At 46.9% G+C, this 13,831-nt stretch overlaps 1 protein-coding gene across 1 annotated transcript in view; it reads left to right on the top strand.

Annotated features, from left to right (window-relative positions):
* The window catches only part of LOC138922078 (cuticle collagen 34-like), a 222,831-nt gene that overhangs the window by 171,522 nt on the left and 37,478 nt on the right, over positions 1-13,831 (top strand). The gene's annotated exons all lie outside the window — the stretch shown is intronic.

The following is a 13,831-nucleotide window of genomic DNA, read 5'->3' as shown; positions in this document are numbered from 1 at the left end:
TCTGGGATCCTGGTCCACGGCTCTGAATTCCTTTCCCTGCAAGTTTGGTATCCAGGGGGACAGATCTGTGATGCAGCTTTGAAGGCTACATCTGGGCATCCTTCCCGACGCATCACTGCTCCTTGTCCACCAGGATTTCCTGCCTCCGTGCACTTCCTTCTGCAATTCTTGGAAGGGCAGAAATTCCCTCGAATGCCTCGGCCTCTCTGTCCCGTACCTCGTGGCCACTCCTCCCTGGCAGGGTCTGACGGATCACGGGTGGAGTCTGCTTTGCAAACATTAGATACCCTAATCCTGGCCAAAGAATGACCTATACTCTCCCTCGCTGCCCAGGGTGACATCTGGGCCCCTGTGGTTCTGAGGTGTGTGGTCTCAGGCAATCACCTGTTCACACACTCAGGCATGTTGTTTCTGACTCATCCTAACGGGGCAGGAGGACCTGAGCCTATAAACCATGCAGCCCCTCGGAGGGCTGTGTTCTCTTGCCCAGCCTTATGCTCCGTTTATGGTGTGGGTGTGAACCTTTCCCGTTGGAAGCTTTCAGAGATGAGTCGTGAGAGGAGGGTGGTTGAGGGGTCCAGCAGGGAACGCAAGCAAACGGATGACGGGTAAACACAGCCTGACAAAATTAAAACACTTAAATGGTTCCAGTCTGGTGGTGAGCAGACACTGCTCCGAGCTCACTCCAAGAACCCACCCGGTGACCAGGAGCTAGAGGGTTACCACCTGGCATTTTGAACGCCCCCCCCCCCACCCCACCCCGGGAAAGACCCTGTAAGACTAGGACCACAGGAAGTGCTTGGCCCTTCTGAGTTCTCCCCTCCTTTCTGATGGCTGCAAGTGTCACCCAGACACACAGCAGCGTGAACCCTGCCAGGGAGGCCTCCTCAGTACGGCCAGCAGCTGAGGAGAAATGCTGGTTCCCAGCAGCCCAGGCCCTTCTTGGTATGGCACAGCCATCCAGGAAGGTGACTTTCTAAATGGAAGCCGGAGCCGGCTGTACCTTCCCGCCACAGAGAAAGAGAAGTGCCAAGTCCCAAGGCTAGTCCAGGCCCAGGAGGAAGACACCGTGTCCAAGGGGTTTCCCTCACAGGGCCGTGAGGCTCCTGAGAGCCGACCCTTTGGTTGCAGCGCTTTGTTTGTCATGAGCCTACCAGACGGCAGAGGACAATAACTCGCTGCCTCTTTGGGCTTCCAATGGCCAAAAATGAACTGATCGCCAGCAAAAAGAGGCCCACATGTGCAGCACCTGTATCTCATCAGTCTTTATGTTACTTTGATATAAATTTTAGAGAGAGAGCTATATATATATGTTCACTCACACACAAATATATCATGCACTCTAACTTATTCCAAACAGAATCAAGAAATAATACTCATACTCCTCAAATGCACGGTTTTGCAGCTGGTTCCCTCTCGGTAGCTGGTGTTTATAAGCACCTTCTTCCAGGACCCATTTCATCTTCCCTTCGCCCTCCACAAACCCCGCGGCTGGTCATGGTGCTCTGCCTGGTTAGGGGACCATAACCTGCCTTCCTGAAGGGTCTGGGTCATGGCAGTCCTACCTGGATTGGATTCTGCTCATTCCCTGGGGACTTCAAGCCCAGGACGTGCTAGCCCACAAAACGCGGTCAGGAATCTCCTGAAGTCCACACGTGGGCTTCCTCCTCTCCAGGCTGAGGAGCAGAGGGAAGCCCGAGTCCCAGAGGAACACGAGGGCTCCAGACAGTGTCTGCTTTGCATGTCAAGATGGAGAAAACTCAGGGGAAACTCTGAGGGTGAAGCAAGGCAGTCCGTTGTCATCATTCTCTGCACTGAATCCACCCAGACGGTTCCAGCAGAGGCTCCACAACAAGCAGCCCCAAGCACCCAGGCGGGAGGCCGGCTGCGCTGTCCTGCCTGGGCTTGCCCAGTACATGCATGGTCTACATATTTTGCAAATGACCACAGCTGAAGATGCCCAAGGGCTAAGATTCACCCTGAGCTAACATCCATTGCCAATCTTCCTCGGTTTTTTTTTTTTTTTCCCTTGAGGAAGACTAGCCTTGGGCTAAGATCTGTGCCCATCTTCCTCTATTTAACACGTGGGATGTCTGCCACAGCATGGCCCGATAAGCGGTGTGAATGTCCACAACCGTGACCCGAACGTGCCAATGCCGGGCCTCCAAAGTGGAGTGGGCCAGTTTAAGCCCTGCGCCACCCTAGGTTATTTTAACACATCACTCTCAGAAACTGATAAATCTGTCACGTGAAGGTAAGCAATTCTAAAGAGGATTTCCATAATACTGCAAGCTCCATCCCTCCAATAGACAATCAAGTCCTAACAAGCAGCGGTTTATTGTCACGTTGCTGATGCCGGAAAAGGTCTCTGTTGACAGCACGATCCCTCAAAGGCCTTGTCCATTTCTGTGAATCCAATTTCCAGCACATAGAGATCTAAAGATTGAGGCAAATGTGGTCTTTCCTCCTTGCAACTCTGAATTAACATGCAATAAAGAGCAGAAAAATGGAGACCTGGAAGCAGACCTCTTATTTGAGAACAGAGATATACCAGCGCTTTTGAAATGATCTTTGGAGTCTACCGGAGTATTGCACAGAAGGAATGATCCATTCCGACTAGGTAGGTTTTACTGTGTCGCTGTGAGGGCGACAACGGAATCATCCCGCGAATCGGTAACTCTCTGTGACTTTCAAGCGCAGATAAATAATATACTTCGGAAAGGAAAATGCGAGAGCACCGTGAAACGGAAAGCCCTCCTTGCTCTACTCAGCTGAAATCCAGTCTCTCCTCCACAAGAAATCCCTGTCTATGCTTCCTACGTCCCACAGAGGAGTTTAATAAAAGAAAAGGATTGGTATGTCTTGAAGTTGCAAGAGCTCAAGCAAGAAAACGTGGGACCCTTCAAGGAGACGTCAGTGAAGTGCCGGGCTCCATCTCAGGGGCACCAGCGTCTCCTCTCTTTCCTGGTGCTGTCAGCACATCCTTCTTGGGCGCTCACTTTCTCTGCCTGGCTGCTGAGCCTGTCCACAATCGCTCTCTCCCGCCCTCTTCCCCGTCCCCTCCTGTTTGCTCAGATCTTCCACAGTCACCAGCAATTGTTGGCCGTGGAGCTATGGGATGCCCAGACCAGTTCCCAGAATCATCTCTGCCAAATCTGAGGAAGGGCAGGGGTGTGTATGGGACTGGACGGGGCACCCCATGCGAGCGCACCCCGCAGGAATTCACCTCTGCTGCAAGGTGCAATTTTGCAAGGCTACGGCAAGTTCCAAAGGGCTTGCCACTTCTCTCCTGCCAGCAGACCTGTTGGGGCTGGTGCCACGTGCTCTCCCAGTGACCCCTCACTGCTGGGTGGGATGGCATTCTAGTAACTGGCCTTCTGAATATGTAACTGCGCATCCTCAAAGAGATGGGAATTCTTAATCCGGGCTTTGGTTTGGGTTGATTCCCACGATCACGCAGCTTCCTCTGCGAAGACTTGACCATCATCACTTCTTTTCCTCTCGTCCTGTAAAAGTAATCATGAAACTGGACCCAAATGAGAAATGAAGCATGGCTTCTTAGGACAATTATCTCAGTTTCCCTGTACTTCCACCCTTCCTCTCTCCCTCTGGAGCTCTTCTGACCTGTGTCCCAGGACATCGTCAAGCAGATTTGGGTCAAGGACAGAAAGCTCAAGGTCAAAACTCAGGACTGCTCCAGATCAGTTTTCCTCCCCCGTCTCGTAACACCCCCTCCTTGTTTCAGTGTGATTTTATTCTCTTTTATTGCTCTTGCCATTCTCATCTGTGCAAGTCCTGGCACTCTCTCTGAGGACACGTGATCCCCCAGCTTACTATAGATCCCAATTCCCATCCTTTCTGTGTTTTCTGACTATTCCTTTGGTTAACCCATTGGCCAGTTGTTGCTCTTAGCCTCTTTAGGGTCTAAATCAATTGTGACATTATCAACTACCCCACTCTTAGCGACTCACTCCCAGGTCCTGACATTTACATAACCCAAACGATCATGTTCACAACTAAATAAGTTAGAGTCCAGCCCCATGGCTGAGTGGTTAAAGCTGCGTGTGTTCTGCTTCAGGGGCCTGAGGTTTGCGGGTTCAGATCCCAGGTGCAGACCTACTCCACTCATCGGCCACGCTGTGGAGGCATCCCACGGACAAAGGAGAGGAAGACTGGCACAGATGTTAGCTCAGGGTAATCTTCCTCCTAAATAAAGAAATAAACCCTTCAGAAAATGTATTCATCCACCACAAATTCCTGATTTCCAATATGTCTTCAAACATTCATACAGAAGATACCTGTTCCTTCAGATCGGAAGTGATGCCAGATCACCATGTCCTCACTTTAATTTCCTCGTGGACCTGTCAGTCCTACATTCCACGGACTGTGATCTCAATAATTTCCTTGAAATAATCAAAAATTCCTTACCACTCGTCTTATTTGTGTTGTAAAACTGGAAACCCGGGAGATCCTGATTATCTGCTTTGCCATTCTACTGCTAGTCTTATGATAACTGCTGAAGAAAAAGCACACAACACGATATTTTGTCATCACCATAAAGACAAAATCATCTGCATCAACTGGGAAGCATCCATAATGCCTGGACATTTTTTTTCTTTTTTCATCTCTCGGGTCAATAGCAAAAACACCAAGGCACTCAGTTAACAAATGGGCAAAGGAGTAGAATAGCCATTTTTCCAAAGAAGACACACAAATGGCCAACAGCCACGTGAAAAGGTGCTCAGCATCACTAATCTTTAGGGAAATGCAAATCAAAACCACAAGGAGATATCACTTGACACCGGTTAGGGCGGCTATTATCAAAAAAAGTAGAGGTGACAAATGTTGGTGAGGTTGTGGAGGAAAAGGAAGCCTTGCAACTGTTGATGGGAACGTAAACTAATACTGTAATGATGGAAAATAGTCTGGAGGTTCCTCTAAAAATTAAACCTAGCGTATAATGTAGCAATCTCACGGTATTGTGTTTTGTACTTCAAATTTCTAACAGAGTATATATTCTGTTAAGTGTTCTTAAAGCAAAATAATGATAATAGTAAAGGGGGTGGGAGAAAACTTTGGTAGATGATGGATATGTTTATGGCCTCGATGGTGGTGATGGTCTCATGGGTGGACACTTATGTTCAAATTCATCAAGTTGCATACGGAAAAGTATGACATCATTACCGATTCTTCTGCACCTTAAAACACAACATGTCCTCATCCAGAAAATGAATATTGACTACGTCTGGGGACAGACGTTAGTTAGACTTATCGTGGTGATTATTTCACGATACATGCAAATCATTATATTGTACAAATGAAACTAATATAAAGTATATGTCAATTATACCTCAATTAACAAGCGCACACATCATACAAGACTATTTGAACACTGTAAACGAGTTCAGTGAATCCCTGAAACTATCCTATCCCCAAATGTCACAGGAAGCAAGGAGGATGAAGTAAGATGGAAAGTTGTTGTGCAAAGCTGCATGCAAATTAAAATCCTTTAAGTTGCGTTCAGCTGCTGTCACTGCAAACCAAGACAAGCATGGACAGTCCTTGGTGAGTCAGCTTCCGGTCAGCTCTTCCCCAAGGCCCGGCAGTCATGCGCCCCTCCCCTAGTGGGTCACTCTGCTCTGTCCTCCAAAGTGGCCAGCAGGAAACCCTGGTAAGATTCTGGAGGACAGCCGCTTTCTATCCTAGATACTCACGTTTTAACAGACACTCGAGATGAAATGTCAAGACTTAAAAGCATAAGTGTCTATTTGTGTAGTGTAGGGTATAAGGGAAACCATAGGAGGTCTTTTCAGCATCTCTCAACTCATAATGCAAACATAGCCCTGTCTTCAGAAGGACCGTCCTTGGTCTTTGGTGCAGAGTAGGGCATGTCGCAGGTGGCACGAAGGACAGGTTGTAGCAGCACTATCCTCACTCCAACAGAACTATCTCACTGGACATGACCCCGTGGGTCTCCAAAATAAGTTACTGAACATAAAGAAAAAAACCTCTCTTGAGAGGGGCAATTTTACCGATCAAGGGAAAACTTCTGAATTTTCGCATCTTATAACAAATAAATGATATGTCCTATTCTATCCTAATGAGGTAGCATGGGTACTTCCATAATAAATACTTTTCATTTTCAGTTCAAACATGCTCAGCTGCTTTCAAAAACCAAAAAACCAAAACAGAAACCCAGGCATGTAAAATTAAGTGTTTTAACTTGATAAAGTACTAACACAGCAGTGGCTTCTAAGGGAAGAGCTTTCAAACGAAATGATCATTTTTGGTAATGACCGTAGAAGATGGTGCTATCGCTGTGAAAGGATGGAACCAATCCAGAACGAGCCAGCTTTTGATTAAGGACAACAGAATTGAATCAGATGCCAGAAATACTCACTTGGAAATCAAAGTCCCATCATCATCCCTGGAAGCATTTCTGGAACTTTCCCTTTGGACACAAATTTTTGTCTTCCAAAGGAGCAGACATAATACAGAGCAAATAGCAGACAGAGGAAGATGAGTCCCAGTTTGCCAGGCACCAAAAGGGAATTAGTGGCCCTGAGTCACATCTCTAGGAGCCCCACTGGGTGAGGGCTTTCACCAGGACCACACATGTCCACTCAGCAAGGGGAGTCCTCAGGGATGTTCACCTTACTCCCCAGCCCATCGAAACTGAAACAAGACAACCCAGAGAGAGAGAGAGAGAGAGAGAGCACATGTTAAATTCAATGAGTTGGGGGGCCAGCCCCACGGCCACGTGGTGGAGTTCCCGTGCCCCGCTTCAGCAGCCCAGGGTTCGGATCCTGGGCAGGGACATGGCACGGCTCATCAGGCCATGCTGAGAGGGCATCCCACATGGCACAACCAGAAGGTCCTACAACTAGGATACACAACTATGAACTGGGGAGGGGAGGTTGGGGAGAAGAAGAAGGGGAAGAAGAAGAAAAAGATTGGCAACAGATGTTGGTTCAGGCGCCAATCTGGAAAAGAAACAAAAAAAATCAAATGAATTGCTCACGTAGGGCACGCAAAGCGTCTAACTGTGAGGTGAAACAATGGAAAAACAAACTTACTGGCCTCCTGGCAGGAACCTTGTTCTTTAATGAGCACAGGCCTCGTGCTTCACTGTCTCATCCCCTGGGATGATGCTGTTTGGTGCGACAGAGGATGAACTTTCCCTGCAGAGGTCAACATGCATTTGTTTTTATAAAATCAGGATTCTGCTCTCTACTTTCATATCTCGGTTGTCAAATATCCACTGTGATTATAATCATTTTACTATTATTTGAGACAATTTCAAAGGTTACACAATATGCAATCAAAAGAATGTCCTAATTTGTTCCACAGTGGCCTGAAGGGAAAGTCACCAGACAACAGGCGGGGAGGGAAGGCTTACTTCAGCAGCAGTTTGAACAAAGGGATCTCGGAGGACCTGACGTTTTGAACTGAAACGGAGTATAGAGTAGGAATACGTGTGTGGATCCTGGGGCGGAGATGAAGGGTGACTGCTCAGTGTGCTGGCAGCAGCAGTGCTTGTTCTGTCAGGTGGTTCTGAGAGTTTGCGTTAAACATCACTCCCTGGATGTCAACTGTAGTCATCGGATGAGATCGGAGACCGAGAGGAGAAGGGGTGTCTAGTTGGCGAGGGGGAGTTAACAGCTTCCGTTGGAAATATGTTTGCTTAAGGTGCCTATAACATACACCTGGAGCATTATAGCTCAGAAATAAGATCTGGACGTGGTTTTTAGACATCGTCATCATAGAGATAACAGTGGAAGGCATTGAAGCAATAGAAGAAATGCACAAGAGTACTGAGACAACGTAGGGTCAATGGAGAGAATAGGGCTCACATTGAGTCCTGAGCTTTCGCAATAGTGCTGTGTGAGAAGGACCCTGTGAAGGACACCAGGGAGTGTGAGCTGGTTCACAGGCAGTCAGGAGCCTGAGATGTCGAGAAACGGAGGACAGGGAATCATTCCAAAAGAAAATCGTGGCCCGGTTCTGCGTTTGTTCCAAGTAACAGAAAGATGCAGAAACACTCTTTGGATTTAATTATGGGGAGATAGCTGTGATATTATCAAGGTTGATTAATACACAGACCATTGTCTGAAGTGTGGGGGAGTGAGGAGCTGGTAATTCCATGAACACTGATCTTTCAGCTTCATTGTGAAGGGGAAGGAAGACGTGGGGCGAGAACTAGAGAGAAATGGGTTCAGGAGAGGCTGTTGTTTCAACAATGAAGAGATTGAATGAGTGAAAGGAATTCGATGGGGGAGGGGAGGGGAGATTGCTAGCAGAGAACATGACGTTTGGAATCAATAATAAAACTTCTCTAGAGAGGAGGAAGAAGGGAGACAATTAGGCTAAACCAAGGATCAAGATGAATTTTCAATGGAATCAGGAGAGGAGTCATTGATGGTTAAGAATGGTGGGATATTTGTAGACTTTGCGGCAGTGAGCTCAAGTATTTCTTGTAATGATCTAACTCATCAACATAGCAGGAGATGACCCCCTTGGTGGAAAGTGAGGGGAAAGGCAAGAAGTTTTTAGATTGGAAAGGCTCGGTGAAGGTCTGAACTGTTTCTGAAGCCCGGAAGGACGCACCAACTATCACGGCGCCGTAGGATGTAAAGGGAAGGAAAAGGAGGACATGTCGCTTCTCTCCTGTCAGGATGTGTGTCTGCTGGCACAGCCTGAGCCAGCAGCTGGGATGGCTGCTTTGTGTCCTGAGAAAACAGGGTCCGAGGTGGAAACCTACACCGAGGACCGGGCCGGGCAGTTCTACGGGAGATGTGCAGTGACATGTGGAGAGCCCGCGCTGCTCAAATCACAGCCTAATTTGCTAATGACATCTGAATCCCCCAATACACAAACACGCACTGTGGTAATGTCTGGTAACACCAGCTAAATTGACAGGAAAAATGTCACAGCTCAGTGTCATAAGATGGACACTGAGCATCCTGGCTGCTAGAGTATTTCGGGTCTTCGTTGTTGTCAATCTGGATGTTTCAGACATGCATCTCTCTTCTCACCACTGAGACTGTGCCTGTCGCCTCCTACTCAACCTCTGAGGCCCCACTGTGATGCCGTCGTCTTCCCTGACGCTTCCTCCTTGGCTGGTTCACCGTGTGCTCTCTGTGCTCCTGACGGTTTGCCCCTCTTTAGAGCTCTTTGCACGTGGACCCAGAGTTATTTCTTTACCCTGCATCTTTCTGGCTGGTTTGTGAGCAGGGTCTGTCTCTTATTCATCTTTGCAGCTCTGTTCTTCCACACAAGAATGCCAGCAGAAGTTGAGGGACATACCCTAAAGGGAAGACTTAGTGATTGTATTATTGGCGGTACTTTGATGTTTTGTTTTGATTTTGGTGAGGGTGCTAGAGGGTGGACTGCCAATCAGTGACAGTCCCAATCGCTCAGTGCTCAGCTTATTATTTTGACTTGAATTTTACTAATGAGTTTGTGTCATTTACTCAGTATACAACATGCTTGATTGGGCTAAATGAGGAGAATTCCATAACTCAGGACCTGCAGGGAGGCTGATGCATGCACAGCAATCTGCAGTACTGTCCCCAAAGTGGGATTACACAAGTCTGGGCAAAGTCCTCGGAGGACCAGGAGAGGGGGCCCAAGGAGGATGTGGTTGAAAACCAGAACAGTGATGACATCGCTTCACATTTTGCTCCCTTGACACCCTCAGACCTCAGGGCTTTGCTGTCTATGATCATTCTCAGAGTGCTGGGAAGCCCGTTATGTATCGCACTACTGCCGTCCCCACTACTGTAGATTTTGGTAGAGTGTTTACCTTGGCTTTAATTGCGTCTCTACAGAGCCAGCCACCTGGTGGTCTGCTCATGTCGGGTCACACTTGATATTTAGCCTTTTGTGGTCAGAGACAGCGCTGTCCTGTGTATTCATTCCTCTGGGGCCTAGAACACAGCAGGTGTCCAATCACTAGGTGGAAGGCATCCATCCTCATAGAGCCTTCAACTCTGTGCTTTGTAATTATCGACTTTAACAGAAAGATTTGAAAGTACAGTGCTTCACAGTAATTTTCTGATATTGTCAAGAAAGACTGTCCCACCAAGAATATGAAGCGTATCTTTATGAAGTGTCTTTACTTGAATGGGGATTAAGTTGGCTGCCCTGGAGACATTTTCCTGTCATTTCTGTTCGTCTACTTGCTAGTTGCATTGTATCTTTGATAAGTACTTTCTCAAGATATTGAGCAGTGTTTGCTAAATCTTGACTTCTGTTTCTTTTATAGATAGTCACTGATGATTTTCTCCCATTCCTATCGGTCCAAAACTCTTTCATAAAGAACAGATTTGAGTATCTTCTTATTCACTGTGGAGGCTTTTGTGGTCATGATGTATATCTCATAGACTACACCTCAGGGATATTATGCTTTTGATTAAAGATGAGTATTTATTATATTATTATGGTGTATGTAGGAGGAGAAAAATTGAGAAGGAATGATGGTTTTCAGTTTCTCAGGTATGTGTATATATATATATATAAACATATATATTGAAAATTTTGGGGGCCGGCCCAGTGGCGCAGTGGTTAAGTTCGCACGTTCTGCTTCTCGGCAGCCCGGGGTTTGCGGGTTTGGATCCCAGGTGCAAACATGGCACCGCTTGGCAAAAGCCATGCTGTGGTAGGCATCCCACGTATAAAGTAGAGGACGATAGGCACAGATGTTAGCTCAGAGCCAGTCTTCCTCAGCAAAAAGAGGACGATTGGCAGTAGTTAGCTCAGGGCTAATCTTCCTCAAAAAAAAAAAAAAAAGTTTCTTAATAATGAACGTGTTACTTTTTAACTCAGGATAAGATAAAATTTAAAAAAAAGAAGCTTGTTTATGATATAAAGGTGGAGTTGAGAACTGGGATATAATGCAGGTAAGTCATACCCAATGGAATTTACTGCAGAGCCGTGTGTTTTCATCCCGCCATTGCCAAGGTGGACATTCACGCGGGTCCAAGTCAGGCTGAGTTTGCCTGGTGACCAGCTCTTTCTTCTGACCATCACCTCTGGGATGTGAGTTGCTGTCAGTGGCCCTGCTGTGGGGACCAGGGCCGGTCACAAGGTCTGCTGCAAGCCCAGGAGAGTCCCCAGTGATCCTGCTCCAGGGCCAGAACATCAGCATACCGGTGACTCCGTGTGGCTTTGTTTCCTGGGTGTATCTTGTAGGTAGCCTTGTAGATTCATCGGGTCATATTCTGATCCCTGGAATCTATGACCACGTGGCTCCTCTTACTGAAGAGGAAAAAAAAAATGTACGAAGCCATTGACCTGGACCTAGAAGAATACCGGAATAGCAGCCAGGTTAAGAAATTTCTGTTTGACACCAAGGTATGATCACAAGTTGATGGATAATCTGAACAAAGAATGATGGTAACAAATATTTTCCCAAGGCTTAATTTACTGTGTCCTGTTTATCTGCACATCTTAGAACTGAAAGCAGATGTTAATTCCAAGGGGGACTTTCACTTTCAAGGCCACTTCCCTGTGGTCTAGATCAAGCAGACCTTTATCTGGGGTCCCACTGGCACCGGACTCAGGCACCTAACCGTGGAGCAATTGCTCATTTCACAGATGCGTTTTTCCAAATCAGTTTTCTGGACTCAATCCCAAGCCGGCCTGCAGCCGGTGAGCTGGGCTCCCTAACTGTTTAAAGATTGAGGATAGTCTGAGGTTATTCCAGCTCCATGACCCTAATTGTTCATTTTTCTAGACAAAACCAAGAGACTTAGGGGCTAATCTGTAGACTGCCACGTCACTGCTGCCTTGGTGTAATAAGTAGACCCAAAGCCGAAAGCGTTACTGGCAAATTTAGATTTTTTCCTTTTCCCTTCTCCTCCTCCTCCTCCTCCTTTCTAAAACGCTTGCCTGCTAGGGTGTTTGCTAGCTATGGCTGGTTCCTGGGGGAACAGCCAAGAGAGGGAGAAGCATGCAGAAGAGAGCGATAGAGTTTCTTATCATGAAGTGTAGCTCTTCCTCAGACTAGCTCTACAGCGGCCATAGCAAGATTGAAAACTGGCTCAAACATCTGCAGAGTTCTTTGAAGCCTTCTGAAAAATAAAATACATTTAGCACACAAATTATCATCGCAATGACTGGGATAGAAATTTATAAATGAACCCAAGTTTCTGAAAGGGCCCCTTTGCCATCTAGTAACTGCAAACTTCAGCGACGAGGGGCCCTCGCCAATGGGAGTGGCTTGGGCAGGCGAAGGCAGCAGAGATCTCGTGTCCTGAGGGGAAAGTCCACTTGTACTGTTTGTCCAGACATATCTAAGTGAGGCGATAATTAGCTTGCCATTAACCGTGTCACAGATGTACAGAAATTGGTGATGCAAGCAATACAATTCAACTGAGTTTTAATTAAACATTCTTTCATATAATAAAATACTTTTATTTCAATTTAGGAGGAAATTCTAATGCACCTATGGAGGTACCCATCTCTTTCTATTCACGGGATTGAGGGCGCCTTTGAGGAGCCTGGAGCTAAAACAGTCATACCTGGCCGAGTTGTAGGAAAATTTTCAATCCGTCTAGTCCCTCACATGAACATGTCCGTGGTGGAAACACAGGTAACAAACGTGCATTGTTCTTCTGTCCAGCAGCGCCGTTCCTGAGAGCCACATGCCACACAGTAGTGAGCAACTCAGTTGTCAGCATTGAAGTATCACTTTTTTCCCATACAGAAGGGACTGGAACAAATGTCAAGAAACCAACAGGATTTTTGTTCAGTAAAAATCTCTTCCCTCAATTATATGCAATTACAGTCATCAGACAAATAACCATTTGGAGTTGGAGTGATGGGAAATTTTTGAAAACTAAATGGTGCATAAAAAGGCAAGATGGGTTTTACACACAGACGGAGAAGCTACTTGTCTACGGCTGGACTGAGCCGGAAAATCTTTACCCCCAGCGTTGGTTCGTCCATGATGTCTGAAATGAACCCCCTGAAAGCAGCCACCTTAATGAAAATGTTTGTGTCTGGAAGGAGGTGCGTGCCTGAAGTATCGACCTATCATCAGTGTACCTCAAGTTGCACAGAAGGTAGACTCTGAAGAAGGGAGCTCAAGGAATACCTCGGCGCCCTCTCTCCATCCACTGTCCGCTTTTATCGTCGTCTTAGCGCTAATTACATTCTCAAAGATCCTCCTTCCCCTCTGCGTCCCTCCGTCTTTTTGTTTCCATCTTCCTCCCTCCTTCCCTTTCTGGATGGACTGTTCCTCCTCCTCACAGCACACACTTTACATGAGCGCAGGACGGTCTTCGTCTTGCTCACAGCTATGTCCCAGCACCTAGAACAGTTCCTGCCACGTGACAGGTGTGCCTTAAATGTTTGTCGAAGGGATGAATATTTCAGAGTATGGAGTTTTTCTCTGGTGGATTTCCATAATGGCAACCGGAATGGAGCCCAGGGGAGAGAGAAAGATGCTGTCAATGAGCCTCCTTCACAGCTTAGCGTGAAATTGCTCCCACTTTTTGGAAATTTCCAAGTGTGTAATGTTCCCAAAATATTCCTTAAGATACTGATAAGTCCAAAAAGAGGGATATTCAAATTGAGAAGTTCTACTTGTGTTGTGTTTCATAATTACCTCAAACATTCATCATATTTGTATTACCCACAATATCATTCAAGGTTTCATAATTACCCAAATTCATAATAAGCCGACATTAACAGTGAGACACTGTGGTCGGGGAGGGGTGGGGACGGGAGGGGGGATTGGGGGGTCTCGGGAGGGGTGGGAGTGAGAGCAAGCATTCCTCACACTGGGCGCAGCTCTCCGTCCTGGAGACCCGGCTCACTCCGCGTC

This window comes from Equus caballus, unplaced genomic scaffold (genome assembly GCF_041296265.1).
Source record: "Equus caballus isolate H_3958 breed thoroughbred unplaced genomic scaffold, TB-T2T haplotype2-0000448, whole genome shotgun sequence".
Classification (NCBI taxonomy): domain Eukaryota; kingdom Metazoa; phylum Chordata; class Mammalia; order Perissodactyla; family Equidae; genus Equus; species Equus caballus.
This window is presented reverse-complemented; position numbering and strand designations above follow the sequence as displayed.